We start from the raw sequence: 12,441 nt of genomic DNA, 5'->3' as shown, positions 1-12,441 counted from the left end.
CCAGTCCATCCTAAAGGAGATCAGTCCTGGGTGTTCATTGGAAGGTCTGATGTTGAAGCTGAAACTCCAATACTTTGGCCACCTGATGCGAAGAGTTAACTCATTTGAAAAGACTCTGATGCTGGGAAAGACTGAGGGCAGGACAAGAAGGGGACGACAGAGGATGAGATGGCTGGATGGCATCACTGACTCGATGGACATGAGTCTGAGTGAACTCCAGGAGTTGGTGATGGACAGGGAGGCCTGGCGTGCTGTGGTTCATGGGGTTGCATAGAGTCGGACACGACTGAGTGACTGAACTGAACCATAGATTTTTATATTTTTAATAAATGTAAAAACATGCTATACCTTTTTATATTAAAAAAAATTGTATATATGTAACATACATAGTGAAAATGATTACTACAATCAAGGTAAACAACATATCTCCTCACATAGTTGCCTTCTATGTGGGTGATGAGAGCACCTAAAATCTAGGCTCTCATCATGTTTCCAATATTCAATACAGCATTATTAGCTATAGTCTCATTCCTGTACCTTAGATCTCCAGATTGATTCATCCCACATAACTGCACCTTGTAGCCCCTTAATCAACATCTCCCCATCTTCCCCACTCCCCACTCCAGTCCCTGGTATGCACTGTTCTACTCTCTGCCTCTGTGAGTTCGAATCACCTGGTATTCTTAGTATCATTTCACAATTATCTCTTACTCAACTATGACTCCCTAGGTCATCTTGCCATCCTCCCCAGTGCTGAGCCAGCATCTTTTACACAACAGATGCTTAATAAATGTCTTATTCCACTGAGCCTATGTGTTCTATGACCACATACTCTCCCACATCTTTTATTCACAGAAAACTTCCTACAAAATTAATCTCTCAGATTCATCATGGCAAGAATGTCACTAAGCAACAGAGAATGCAGCAATAAAGCAAGCGGTGCATTGTCCTCTTTGTGGAAAGAGCTGATATGCCCCGTTCTCTTTATGTTCTTCAAGCCTCTGAGTTTTCAGAATAACAGACAAGTTTCAAGATACTGATGATGCAGTCCATTTAAAACTGACCAACCTGCTATGAAAAGAAATAGAAACTAACTTGAAACGAGCCCCACTGGCCAAAAATGGGACATCTGAATAAGAGTGATGGGTACACTAAGATTCATCAAATTATTCTCTTGATCTTCATATTTGAAAAGTTCCACAGTTAGGTGGAGGAGAAAGACTGTGGCTTGTAAGTTTTAAAACACTGACTTAAATTCACACCATTATACAAGTCAGCTCTTCACATACTATGCCTGGGGAGGGGTTACTGTAGTTTTATTTTTTAATATTTATTTGGCTGTGTTGGGTCCTAGTTGCGGTTCAGGGAATCCCCATTGCGTCAAACAGGATCTTTCGTTGCAGACTCTCTAGCTGTGGTATATGGGCTTAGTTGCTTTGAGGCACGTGAGATCTTAGTTCTCAGACTAGGGATTGAACCCGCATTCCCTGCATTGCAAGACAGATTCTTAACACTGGACCACCAGGGAAGTCCCAATTGCAGTTGAAATCTGTGAGACCTGAGTGTGGAGGGGACCTGGCCAGATCAGAGAACCTTTAAATAGAAGCCAAGGAAATGTGGGCTTAACATGAGGGCAATAGAACCTGGTCTGGGTTTCCCACCATGTACCACTTCCTCCCAAAAGTTAAGGTCAGTGTGATCAGTGTCTCCAGATACAAGGTGCCTGCCCTCACATTCATCAGAACACATCCACATCAAAAATCTAGAGCTTTAGACAAGCCAGAGGTGGTTTGGCCCTGAGGTCTTGGGCAAAGAGAAATGTTGTTTAGTTGCTAAGTCGTGTCCGACTCTGCATCCCATGGACTGTAGCTTGCCAGGCTCCTCTGTCCATGGGAGGAGAATTTATCTTTGGAGACAAGTCCTGAACCCCTAAATTACTAGGCCTATGCTTCAGCCACGTGGCTCTAATATTCCTATGATGATCCATCCAATTCAGACCCCGTCTCCCCCAGAGGTCCAAAATTAATTTTCCCCTTCATCAATACTCTTATTTCCTATAAAGTAGCGTTCCCAAACTGAAATTTATTAACACGCACTCCTTACAATATATCTCTTCCTATAGTATCTCTATCTACCAAGATGTCTGTGTTCAATTTTATGTTCTATGGTTTATGTTTTATGTTCTATAGTTTTTATTATGAAAGCAATAGGTATCCCAAATGTTCTTAACCTACACACCACACTATATGAAGCCCACCCCAACTCTTCTGCCCCCAGATGTCTACCTTCCCCCATGCCCCACTCTTTTTAAGAATCACTGCTATGAGGATTCGGAATCTGATTCCCAAATGAAAAAGGGATTGTTTGCTATTTCATTCTATTAAAGGTAATAATATCTTATACACAATATACATTTTCTTTCTAAATAAACCTCTTTTCCTATCCTTGATTATTTCTTCAAGATAAATTCCCAGGAGAGGAACAGTTGCCAAAAAAGATAAAAAACACTCAAGACTTGTTCCATCACTATCTGTCCTTCAGAAATGGTGTACCAACTGATATTCCCACTTCATTGACTTCTGCTGTTAACATTTTTTAAAAATCTGTGTCAATTGTGGAGATGAAAAATATGTCCCTTCATTGTTTAGTGATATATGAATTGCAGCTCCCAAGCAAATAGGCCACACTCTGCCTAACAAAGTCCCTGTGATACTTAGTGGAATTGAAACTACAGGGAATTAGTTCCAAGCACTTTAATAATTCCTCCTCACACAGTGTGCAGTACCACTAACTGCCACCCGGTGGTGGTGGGCTGGTGGGGATCTAAATTCATAAAGGATCTTAACCTAAGTGTGCCCAGTTTGGTCTCTAATAAGAGCAGTAATAACAATAGCAGATAACTGTTATTGAGGCTATACTGTAAGCATGACACTATACTAACTGCTTAATATGCACTATATCATTTAATCCTCCCCAAAATAGCCCTTGAGAGCATCATTTGTTACACTGCTAAAACAAAAAAACTATGAAAGTACCAGAAGAAATTACACAATTCTCTCAAAAGCAAATATTCAGAATTACCAACACCTGGGGACCATTAATAGCCTATTAACTAGACTGTTATTTAATTACTAGTTAAGTAAATCGAAAGTTACCAATTTACTTTGCCTAATTTTGTAGAACAGCAGGCCTCCCTTGGCCATGTGGTTGCATCCTGATGGGCTATAAAAGGACTCTGGTATGAGACAGAGTACCCCAAAGGTCCCCTATGGATTCCCAACAGTCTTCTGAAGTGGGCTATACATCCCCACTAACCAATTATTATTCCTGTTTCCCAGATCAGAAAAATGAGGCTGAGTAACTTGCCTGTGGTCACACAAATAGTAAGTAGCAGAACCAGGATTTAAACCCAGGTCTGACTCCATGCCCAGGCTGCTCTCTGCTCTACTTAGCCCACTTCTTTGAGACCTAGCGACAGCCTCTAGTGCCCCTGTCGAATTACTTGTCAATTAGCAATCTGTCAGCAGGGAAAGGTCCTCGGGCAGAGCAGCCTAGGAGCTGTCTGCCCATCTCCATTTGTTGGCTCCCCACTCCCCCTTTCTTTCAAACCTAGGGTCCCCAGTCCCCCACCCCCACCCAGGTGCCCTGCTCTCACTCTAACCAGGGAACTGAAATAGTGTCCACTGTTGATCTGCTAAGAATGTGTGTCTGAAAAGTAACTGTAGCAATAAAATGGAGCTTTAAAATGGTCACGCCTCAGGGAGACTGGATGCTGATGTTGCGCTGGGGCACCTGACTGACAGTCCTAAGTAAGCAAACACTTCCTGGAGAAAGAGATGTCCGGGCACAGCTTATTAGTAGAAAACACCGAGACTAGAAAGCACCTTCCAGCTTAAAACTGCTCAGGAATGTCCATAACTGGTTATATATGACAACATAACAAGCCTCTGCTGCATCAACTTTTATTAGAAACTGCCCCCAGCTCTACTCAGTATGGATCAAATTTTCCGCCCATTGTTCTGCTAGACAGGGTGCAGATGCATGGCTGTAGGACAACAAGCACCCCAGAGACCCTCACATTGTGGGCCCTCAGCAAAATTTAACGAATCAATGTCTTTTGATATAGGCATAAAACTGCCTACCATGCACAGAATGAGTATCATATGTGATAAAATAATCAGTACATCAAAAGCTGCATGAAAGTAAAAATTGTCAAATAAAATAGAAAAATCCAAATATGATGGAAATTCCTCTTGGGCTAAGCAAAGACCCACAGACAGAACTAAATAAAATAGCAGGATTTCAATACTATAAAAGAACACAGAGGAAATAATCAGCACAATTCCCAAAACAATAACACTGACTAAACCACCAGAAGACTGTAATAAGTACATTTAATATCCACCTTAAAAATCCACCTGTTAGGGGACTAAATGTTTGGATTTAACCCATCCCCCTAAAAAAACTTATTTGTTGCAACGCTAACCCTCACAGTAACTGTATTTGGAGATAAGCTTTTAAGGAAGTAATTAAGATTGAATGAGAAAACAGGTCAAAAAGCAACAGTTAGAACTGAACATGGAACAACAAATGGACTGGTTCAAAATTGGGAAAGGAGGTGTATATTGTCAAGGCTGTATATTGTCACCCTGTTTATTTAACTTATATGCAGAGTACATCATGAGAAATGCTGGGCTGGATGAAGAACCACAAGCTGGAATCAACATTGCCAGGAGAAATATCAATAACCTCAGAAACACAGATGGTTCCACCCTTAAGGCAGAAATTGAAGAGGAACTAAAGAGCCTCTTAATGAAGGAGAAAGAGCAAAGTGAAAATGCTGACTTAAAACTCAACATTCAAAAAATGAAGATCATGGCATCCAGTCCATCACTTCATGGCATACAGATGGAGAAACAATGGAAACAGTGACAGATTTTATTTTGGGGGGCTCCAAAATCACTGCAGATGGTGACTGCAGCCATGAAATTAAAAGATGCTTGCTCCCTGGAAGAAAAGTTATGACAAACCTAAACAGTGTATTAAAAAGCAGAGACATTACTTTGCCAGCAAAGGTCCATCTAGTCAAAGCTATGGTTTTTCCAGTAGTCATGTATGCATGTGAGAGCTGGACCATAAAGAAGGCTGAGCACTGAAGAATTGATGCTTTTGAACTGTGGTGTTGGGGAAGACTCTTGAGAGTCCCTGGGACTGCAAGGAGACCAAGCCAGTCAATCCTAAAGAAAATAAGTCCTGAATATTCATTGGAAGGACTGATGCTGAAGCTGAAGCTCCAATGTTTTGGCCACCTGATGGGAAGAACAGACTCATTAGAAAAGACCTTGATGGTGGGAAAGATAGAAGGCAGGAGGAAAAGGGGAAGAGAGAGGACGAGATGACTGGATGGCATCACTGACTCAACGGACATGAGTTTAAGCAAGCTCCAGGAGATGGTAAAGGACAGGGAAGCCTGGCATGCTGTAGTCCATGGGGTCGCAAAGAGTTGGACTGAATGACTGAATAACAACAACAGGATGGAATGAGGTCATAAGTCCTGGCTCAAGAAGATTAGTGACCTAATAAGAAAAGACAAGAGAGCTCTTGTTTCCTGCCTCCCCAACCACCACCAACCCCTAGGTTACAAAGAGGTCGTGTGAGCACACAGAGATGGCAGCCACCGACAAGCCAAGAGAAGAGGCCTCAGAATGAAACCTACTTTACTGGCACCTTGATCTTGGACTTCCTAAGCTTCCAGAACTGTAAGAAATAAACTTTTGTTGTTTAAGCCTCCCCCTCCACCAGTCTGTGGTATTTTATTATGGCAGGCCAAGGTGACTAATACACCATCCAATAATATTCTAAGTCCACTAAGGATGAAACAAAGTCCTAGAATTTGGGCAAAGACTAGAGAAAGTTGGCCAGATTTGATCTCTACTGCCCTTTGTAGGAACCATGACCAAAAATCGTGACACTGAGACTTCAGACAGATGTTAGGATATGAACTACTGCTCTTAAAGTGAAGTGAAGACCCTGGATGCAGAAAACCTGGGCTCAAATCTTAACTTTAGCACTCACTTAGCGGTGTGACTCTGGGCATGTCAATTAACCTCATGCTTCATCTGTAGTAAGAGTTAATACCCACTACTCTGCTTTAGTCCCCCTATATGACTGTCCTGCAATGGGAGTCAAGAAGCACAGACTAGATCTTCAATAAATTTTAGTTCTTTCCACCTCTCTCACCCATACTGAACTGCTTCCAAAAGTAAAACAGTGGTCTAAATACAACATACACTCAAATACTTATTGGTTCTTCTATTCACTGGCAAAAAAAAAACAAACCCGTCAACAGATATGTAATGAATTCCTGCCAAAGGCTCAGTACTCTCCTAGAATATGTGGCAGATACAAAGACAATCTGAACCAGAGAGCCTGGAAGGGCACTGGCATGCAGAAACTGACAACCAGAAGGACAGGCACACTGAAACTGAGACCTAAACAGGGCCAAGCGCCCTGGGCATTTAGAAGAGGGAAGAGGTTAATGTGCACTCTTCATGAACCAGAGGACATTTGAGCTAGATCTTTTAAGAATGTATAGGATATGAACAGACAGCGCTGAAGGAGATCATACAGATAAATAATTGATAAGGAAGGGCCTGGATTCTGAGTAGCGGCGAGTTAATGGAAAGGAGGCGGTGCGTGCCAAGGGCTGTTTCAAAGTGAGAAATGACCAGGATGTGTGTATGTCTACACTAGGGTGGGGGATCAAGAGAAAGCAGAGGCAAAGAGAATGCACGAGGACTAGATAAGCACCTGCGTGTGCAGGCATTGGACGGGGGAGGGGTATGTCTTAAGATTCAGGAGAAAACAAAACAAATTCAGGAGATCACGGTCCAATGAAGACACAATACAACACAGTGTACTGTGGATGGACTGGTGACAAGTGTGATAAGCACAGAGAAAGAAATGTGCCCAGGGATGTGACTCCAAGATTGGGGAGGACCTAGAATAAGGACCTCAACTCCCATCAGAACAGACTGGAATCAGAACTGCCATTAGAACAAAGCAGGGCAACTTTGGAGAGAAGGAAAGTATACAGAATTGGCGAGTGAGCTGCAGGAAATATGGCAGCCAATTCCCTGAAGGAGGTCCTGGCCATAGGTTATGGGTGATCAGTTTGTTCTAAAGCCTAGAAAGGCTATTTCCCATCCTGGTCTATTGACTGTCTCCTCTCTCAGCATCCCCCTAAACAATCTTTTTTAGAGAACAACATCGATCCTAACACGTTAAACTCACAAGGGACTTCAATCCACTCTTCTCACCTTACAGATGAGGAAACTGAGTCTCAGAGCGAGCTACAGGGGTTCCTAGAGGCCGAGGAGGGGCTAAAAGTGAAGCTTCATTATTTGTTTTCAACCCCTCCCCCCATATCTCTTCTCTGGAACCCTCTCACCATCAAGATGCCCTTTGGCTAGGTACCCTCAAGCCTTCCCCATTACCCCAACTGAAAACTCTGAGGCCACTGCCCTCAACTCTGACACTCACTCTGTGCCATCAGCCAAGTCCCCTTTCCTCCTGTTGATTCCTCATCTCTAAACTACCATGCATGTTCTCTAAAGCCCCATCCAGTGCTGTAGCCCACACTAACAATGCTGTTACAAGGGTTTTTCTGCAACCTAATTTCCATGGTCCTTTGCCAAAGACCCATAGATGGCATTTTCTGATTATTTATGAGGCTAGTGGGGCTACTAGCCAAAGAAAGAGAACACTGCAACAGAATAGAGCCAACTCAGCAGTTTAGGGGAGGTTAGCCCAGGTTTAACTCTGTAGGTTATTTCTAAGTGAAATGTCTAAAGCAAGTGATGGACCCCTCCCTCACTACTGTAGCCCAAGCTCCTTGAAGAGCACCTGGAATACAGCAGGGAAATAAATACAGGGGAAATATATGTTGAAACTAACCTGCTCGCCATTTGCACTTTCTTTAACTAATTATATCTAGATGTCCCACGATCTTAAATTTCTCCTTTTATCAAGGATTTATCCTAACAAAAATCATTTTATGGCTTCATCTTATAAATACTGCTGTAGTGTACGCCAGATTTTTTTAATGCACTTATTTCTTTTTGGTTGCACTGGGTCTTTGTTGCTGCGTGAAGGCTCTCTCTAGCTGGAGTGAGCAGCGCCTACTGTCTAGTTGCGGTGCGTAGGCTTCTCATTTGCAGCGGCTTCTCCTGTTGCAGAGAATGGGTTCTAGGCTCATGGGCTTCAGCAGTTGCAGCACAGGGTCTCATTAGTTGTGGCTCTCAGGCCCTAGAGCTCGCGAGGTTCAGGAGTTATGGCTCATTAGTTGCAGCTCACAGGCTCTAGAGCACAGGCTCAGTAGGTGTGGCCCATAGGCTTTAGTTGTCCGCAGCATATGAGATCTTCCTGGACCAGGGATCGAACCTGTGCCCCCTGCACTGGCAGGTGGATTCTTATCCACTGTACCACCAGGGAAGTTCCTGTATGTCAAATTTTTTTAAGAGCCTAGCTAGAACTATGATGCCTTCCTGATTTCATCTGACGCAGTGCATGCTCACTCAGTCATGTCTGACTCTTTGCAACCCCGTGGACTCCAAACTGCCAGGCTCCTCTGCCCATGGGATTTCCTAGTCAAGAATACTGGTGTGGGTTGCCATTTCCTCCTCCATCTGTCACAGAGGTTAAGAATAATCAGACATTCCTGTTCCCGTGCACACCTTGCCATGTACCTGCTCTCAAGTGTTCAGACCTGTCTATTCAGGATGGCCACTCACCTGTGCCCTCTCCATCTTCTATCTTTCCTTTAGACAGTTTTCCAATCTATACCCAGCACTAAACTTGCTTCCTCTGGTGCTCTCCCTCCTCTTCTCCTTCACCACCCACTCCAGGTGGCCAAGTAACCGGGAAGTGTTTATTTTTACCATCTGTGTCTAAGTGTGACCGTGAGCAGAACCAGCCCTGTGTTTAAGCCAAGGGGCTCCCACCTCCTGTCCCCCACCCCCATCATGGTTCCCTCTGCCAACCAGGGGAAGGTTCTTAAAGATCCTGACCCCTCCCCTGCCCTCCCGTCCCCTACAGCTCCATCCCAAACCATCTCCCCACACTATCCCAGTCTCCCTGAAATTCCCTTGGGATCATTATTCAACTACCCTCCACAGAAAGTGCTTTTACAAAATGAAAGTCCCCATACTTAGGGGTTCCCGCTCCGGCCTGCTTCTCATCTGAGGACAGTCTCCTCTTCAGCAACACTCACCACTTCAGCAACAACAGCTCTCAAGTCGCAGGGCCCAGGATCCCACGTATTTACCTTTTCCTTCAGACTCAGAATTACTCTGTACTAGTCTATCCATCGCCTCAGGGGGTCCCCTATCCAAGTATGAGCTCCTGTGCTTGGAACTATATTTTATTTGTATCTTGAGCACATAGCTGATTCTTGGCATTTGATCGCAAGAAAGTAGGGATGTCAGGAAGAACCTCTCTCCAGCCCCATCCTCTCCCCTCAACACCACATACATTTCTAGTTGTCTCCTGGCCACCTCCATCTAGCTGTCCATTATGGGTACCTCAGAAACCTCCCAAAGTAAATGAATTATTCATTCCCAAACCTCCAATTTCTGATGATTTCAGCCACATGAACTCGGCTGAAAGCAGAAACCTCAGTGTGCTCTTCAATCCCATGGAACCACTCATCAAGACCTGCTTCACATTTTACCTCTGTATCTCTTCTCTCCGCTCCCATCCTCATTGCCTGTGCCCATGGTGAGCCCTAGTCTCCCAAAATGACCTCCCAAACTTCCGGCCCCTCAAGGAATCTTCCTAAAACACAGTGATGATGCCACAGTCCTGTATGTAGACCTCTATCGTGATAAAGTCCAAACTGCTCACAAGGCATCCAAGGCTTTTCCAGATCTGGCCCTGATTACAGTACCCGCTCCCCACCCACATCCCACAACACCCTTTCCCTGTATGTTTCAACCCAGCCAGACCAAACTCACCTTCATGCCCTTGAACTTGTTGTGTTCTCATGCCTCTGGACATGGGGCTTCCTCTGGCTGGAATACTTTACCCCAAAGGCCACCCAGGGCTTATCTTCATCCCTCAACGTCCAACTCTCATGAAATTTTTGTGAAGCCTTCCTTAACTAACATCCAGGCTATTATGTTGATTTTATTTATAATAGCTTCCTCCTAAAATGAGTTTGAGGCAGCTTAACAACTATGTACACACTGCAACTAGGTTGCGTTTTTTGTTTTTTGTTTTAAGAGAGAGACTATCAGGGCAAAGACAAGACAAAGGTAAAAAAAGAAATTAAGAGTTGGTGTTGCATTCAAAACCTCTATGATAACATCTCATCTTGTTAAATCTTGTTCAAGAGGCAGTTAGCCCTGAGTGTTCTATCCAGAGCTCATTGCCAGCTGTGGATAACTGCACTTCCCTTATTTTCTGTAATTTGCTCATTGTGTCCGTCTCCTTCACTAGGCTGGGAAATCCCTAAGGGAAATGCATAATTTCTGACTTATCTCTGGATCCCCAGCATGAAGCATATGACTCAGCATAGGACTGGTGCTCAGGAGACAAGAGTTAAACAAATGTCACCGTGGACGGGGGAAAGGTCCTAGTGCTTGTTGAGCTCCCTATCTGGCACTTGAAAAACCATCATTTAATCCTTGCAAAAAACTACATGGCTGAGAAATGGCAGACCTAGAACTCAAACATCCCATTATCTGTCTCTCCAAAGCACCTGCTCTTTTTACTAGGCACAGGGCTCCTACCTTCACCAATCTACGCGCCCAAACACCCTGTCCTTCAAGACTGGTTTTCAAACAACCCTTCTCCAAGAAGCTTTTCCTGCTCACTCAGGAGAAAAGTCAGCCTGAGTCGAGCCCCGACCTTCCACAACACTCAAGGAAGATGCAGTCACAAGCTGGGAGAAGAGGGGTACCTTCTGGGTACTCCAGCACTAGGGGGCTGGGTGGGTATTCTGCACATGGTGTTCTGGAGGCCTCAGTGCCCCTTCTACCCCCTGCCCCAGGGTACAGCACCTGGGCCTTCCTGCCTTTCTTTTTTCTTCAGGGTCCGGAATCTTTCCAGTTCTCCTCATTCCAAACTGAACCCCCAAATAATCTCCTCAGGCCCATTACTTATCCAACCAAGGGAGCTGTATCCAAACACACTCCTTCATTACATCAATTAGGTCTTTGTATTTTAAGCATCTTACCAATCTTTAGGGTTGGTGAGCATCCCAATCTCCTCAAACATATTAAAAGAATTTAAAGAATCATGAGAAGGGACCATGGTGCTTTAGGAGGCCCTGTCATCCGGCTCTCAACCCAGCTGATTACTTTTGGGGTGGCCTGGGAGTAAGAAGAGACAATCCATTGATCTTGCCCCTGGATCCGTCCCCCACCCCTCCCCCTTCCCCCCTTCCAGATAGGATGTCTGGTCTCTAAGGGCAGGATGAAATCTTGGTCCAGAAAACTGCTGGGTGGTCACAGGTCCCTCTCTCCACCCAGGGCTTTAGAATCCTCCATTTCCTCCTAGTCCACCCCTTGTCTCTCTGGCCCCAAACTCCTAGAGCAGTCCTCAGTCCTAACTCTGGAACTATGTTTTTTAATTAATACTCGACAATTTCCTTGGTAACACAACTGACTTATCTGACGCTGAAATGCACACCCCTGGCCCTGATATTATTTTACCTCCCGGTTTTAAATGTGTAATAAATATATCCCACAACTGCTCTAACATTGCAGGGACATCTGTAACCTTAAATGTGACCATGCCTAAGAAACACCCAATTTCCTTAATCAGAATAGGGAGGCTAAATTCTTTTCTATTTCCTACTCCTAAATAAAGATTACTAGTGCAATTTACAGTAGCTACATCACAGCGCCAGCATGATAATTTAATTAGATAACTCATGCCAACTGTTTGGTACCCAGGCCTGGTATGTAGAAAGTGCTCAATATGTATGATCATTTGCGTACCTCATCTCTCACAATAGCACCTGCGGGTAGGCATTACACCACGCACTCTCAGCCACCATCCCTCTCCCCCATCCCACCCTCATTTACAGGAGCTGCAGCCAGGGCTCGGAGTAAAGGCGCTTTCCCAAGGTCAGGCGGGCACCTCTGTGATGCTCGGCGCTCTGCCCCAGAATGAGGGACCCCTCCCCTCACAGCTCTGTAAGGGACACAAGGGGTCTTAAAGAAGACAAGTATGCAAAAGCGCAAGCACAGTGCCCGGCATACTGTGGGGACACTGAGATGGAGAGACGCCGGCACTGAGGGTCATCAGGCTTCTCCCCCCCCCCCCCAAGCCGCTCCTCTGCCCTCGGAGTCCAGAGTCCCCAGACCCCGGGTACGTCGCTGAATCTCCCCGAGGTCCGCGCCCTGGGGCTTTGTACGCCGCAGGCCGGCCCCACTC

At 44.8% G+C, this 12,441-nt stretch overlaps 1 protein-coding gene across 1 annotated transcript in view; it reads right to left on the bottom strand.

Moving 5' to 3' along the window:
• MSANTD3 (Myb/SANT-like DNA-binding domain containing 3) overlaps window positions 1-12,441 on the bottom strand; it is a 33,643-nt gene that overhangs the window by 13,084 nt on the left and 8,118 nt on the right. The window lies entirely within an intron of this gene.

This window comes from Bison bison, unplaced genomic scaffold, assembly GCF_000754665.1.
Source record: "Bison bison bison isolate TAMUID 2011002044 unplaced genomic scaffold, Bison_UMD1.0 scf7180017864209, whole genome shotgun sequence".
Lineage (NCBI taxonomy): Eukaryota > Metazoa > Chordata > Mammalia > Artiodactyla > Bovidae > Bison > Bison bison.
This window is presented reverse-complemented; position numbering and strand designations above follow the sequence as displayed.